Raw genomic sequence first — 3,743 nt, forward strand, 5'->3', positions numbered from 1 at the left:
AAGGGAGGGAGGGAGAAAGGGAGGGAGGGAGGGAGAGAACCTCATAGATGCTAGGAACAATGTCCATCTCTCCCTCCTCCTCATGGCTACTTTTTTGGTGTGAGGAATTATACCACTGTAGTCCACTTACATTAGTTTATAGTTGCAACAAGATACCAGTGTGTTGTAGGATCATTCAGCCTGGCTGAAGAGTGTCTGACAGAAGTCCATACTGGGGGCAGAGGGAAAACGGTTCCCTGACTGTGGTGTAAACTTATACCTTTGTGTCATGTAAGAGCTTCCAAGAAGCAAACACCAATGTACAATTGGGGTACCAAGGGCCTTCAGGCATGACGCCTCTAAAGAACAGTGGGGTGGGGGACGGACACTCCAGGAGAGCAGCTAGGTCTGATAGAAGAGCGAAGGGAGCTTCTATAGGGAAGGCTTTCAGCTGAGCTGGCCACACAGAGTGCCACACTGTTTAGACAGGTCCAGATCTGTGTCATGGTGTGTCTCACTGTGCAAAGCTGGGTGGGAAGCACTGGGTGTCTACTTACAAGCTGAGTGCACCTGCAGGAGGCTGGCATTATGTTGGGTTCTCTCTGAGGGGCCAGTAAGTCACATCTCAAAGGACATGTTTGAAAATGTGTGTATGTGTGTGCACTTGTTCCCATGTACACGGGTGAAGGCCACAGGCCAACTTCAGGCCTCAGTCTTCAGGTGCCTTAGAGTATCTGAATTTTCACCTGGAGCTCACAGAGTTGGCTAGGTTAGTCAGCCAGCAAGCTCCAGAGAGCTCTCTCTCTACCTCAACAGTGCTGTGATCAACAGTGTGTGTCACTATACTCATATGTTGTTTGTTGGTTTGTTTGTTGTAGCGTGAATTCTGAGAGTCCAACTCTGGCCCCCATTGCTTGTAAAGCAAACATTTGCCAACTGAGTCATCTTCCCAGGCCCACACAGCCTTGATATTTCACAAAGGACTTAAAGTCTAAAAGGCCTTGGCATCCATGCTCCATATGAATCCAAACACTTGTGAACTGTGTGAGCTTTCGTGGGTTACTTGACATCTCTGAGCTTCAGGTTCCTGGAATGCCCAGATTGCTTTCCTATGTCTTGGCTTCTTGTAGAGAAAATGGATCAGCAAGCTCTGTGTCTCCAGACTTGAATTACATACATTCTCATGCCCACACACTCAAATACACACATTCTCACATACACACTCATACACACACTCACATATTCACACACTCACATGTGCTCACATACATACATACACACACACACACACTTTCACATACATACTCACACATACACTTGCATATACACATTCACACACTCACACAGTCACACACACTCACACGCACACTTGTACACATTCATACATATTCTCACACACACACTTGCATACACACTCACACACATTCTCACATGCATATTCACATACACACTCATACACTTACACATATACACATACTTTCACATGTACACTTGCATATACACATTCTCACATATATACTCACACACGCTTGCATACACACAATCACATACTCACAATACTCTCACATACATTCACACACATGTGGTAACAAGTGGCCTCCATGCTTGCATGTGTAGGAGATCCTTTACAACTTTGAGTCTGTCTTTCTTATATCTCAGTGAACGTAGGACTACAACAAGATCCCCACTATGCTAGAGGTTACCTCATAGAGGAGTGGGGCCAGAGGCCACTGGAGGGCTTGTGTTGACCACGATGGGGTTTGGAGCTAAGGACGCTGTGGCCATCAAGAAAGCAGAAGAGCCAACATAGAGATGGTGTGGTTGGCAAGGCCATGGTGGGACTAATGGAAATAACAAAGGTGGTGGGGCAGGTGACAGAGGTGGGCAGCGGGAGAAAGTATGGTGCCCAGAAGATGAGATTGGTGGCTGGAGGGATGGTGCAGATGGTGGAAGGGGCAGGGGATGACAGGCTAACAATGGCAGTTGGGGAGAAGCAGATGGTGGTAATGGAGATAGAGGGGATGAAGGTAGAGGAAGAGGAAGTGGTCATGGACATGGCATAGCGGTGATGGAGATGGTGGTGGTGACAGTTACTGTGATGGCTGTGGTGATGATGATGGTGTGAAGGAGTGGAATGGGGTAGTAAGATTGACCAAGCCCAGGTCGACCCATTGTCTGCTGAATACCGCATCTGCCTTCGAGCACAGATCATACTATCTTTCTGGGCACTGCCAGTCAATTCCTGCCCACTCTTCCTGTATCTCTTCAGTTACAAGCCAGCAGTGCATTCCATGTGCCATGGGGGAAGATCCAAGACACAGAGGCAGCAGCACATATCCCTAGATAGTGGCCAAGGTAACTCAGGCGGAAATGTAGCAAGGCATGGCCTGTGGGCAGACATGCCGCAGCCACAGGGACTTGCCCAGCCATGTCTGTAGACCTGGAGAGCTGGCTTCCTGGCCACTCAGAAGGAAGCAGCCACCCTGGAGAAGGCTAAGTTCCTGTCACTCTGCTTTCCAAGCCCACAGCTGGACCAGGTTCTGTGACTATAAACTTCTGTGCAGAGTCTTGATGAATGTCATCCTTGAATCAGTGTAGAGATGAGGGAAAGTATCCAATCCCTTGATCTTCTCTCTGGGGAAGTCATCTGGGCTTTTCATCATCTTTGAGCTCCAACCCACAGCAGGAGGTAGAAATGAAAAATTGACTCTCATTAGATAGTCCTAGCCCTGAAATCTACAGCATGAGTATGTGGTGTGGTGGCCACATTGTCTGCATCGGAATGCCCCTCAGCATCACTTGATTCTCTAGCCACCAAGCTCCTCCTCCCTAAGTCTCCCACCACCACCATCATCACCATCACCATCACCATCATCATCACCACCACCACCATCATCACCATCACCATCACCATCATCATCACCACCACCACCATCATCACCATCACCATCATCATCACCACCACCACCATCATCACCATCACCATCACCATCATTACCACCACCAGCACCAGCACCACAACCACCATTTTGGGTTTCACAGTGTAGAAAGATAATTTTAAACAAATATTTTTTTTAATTTATGTGTATGTGTGTATCTATGTGCTTGTGCACATGAATGAAGGTGTCTGTAGAGGTCAAAAGAAGGCATCAGATCCCCAGGAGCTAGAGTCACAGACAACATTTGTGAGCTACATGTCCAATGTAGATGCTGAGAACCAAACTCAGGTCTTCCGCAAGATCAGTACATGCTGTTGACTGCTCAGCCATCTCTCTAAGCCCTGGAAAGCCGTTTTTATAAATCAGGACAAATATTAGCAATTTCACGAAACTCAACTGACTAGTACAGCTTTAGACATGTAAGAAGCTATACACAGTCATGTATACTACATGTCTCAACTCAGCAAATGAAGTGAGCATGCACATTCCGTCCTGTCCCAGGCCATTCGCTCTGGAAGGATTTCCACATGGAATGTGTTATTCCATGAACAGCCATGAACACCTTCTCCTTAGCTGTATACTTGGACAGTTTGGCTGTTATGGGTCTGCATTGCTTGCCTTTTTGTTGCAATCATAGAACACTAGACAAAAAAATTTAAGGAAGGATGGGTCTCATTTTGCTCAGAGTTTGAGAGTACAGTCCATCATGGTGAGGAAAGCATGGCAGCAGGGGCTAGAGGCAGCAGTTCCCATTGCATCCTGGGGGAGGGAAAAGAAGGGGGAAGGGAAGGGGGAGAGGGAGAAGAAGGGGAGGGAGAGGGAGAG

This window comes from Mastomys coucha, unplaced genomic scaffold, assembly GCF_008632895.1.
Source record: "Mastomys coucha isolate ucsf_1 unplaced genomic scaffold, UCSF_Mcou_1 pScaffold12, whole genome shotgun sequence".
Classification (NCBI taxonomy): Eukaryota; Metazoa; Chordata; class Mammalia; order Rodentia; family Muridae; genus Mastomys; species Mastomys coucha.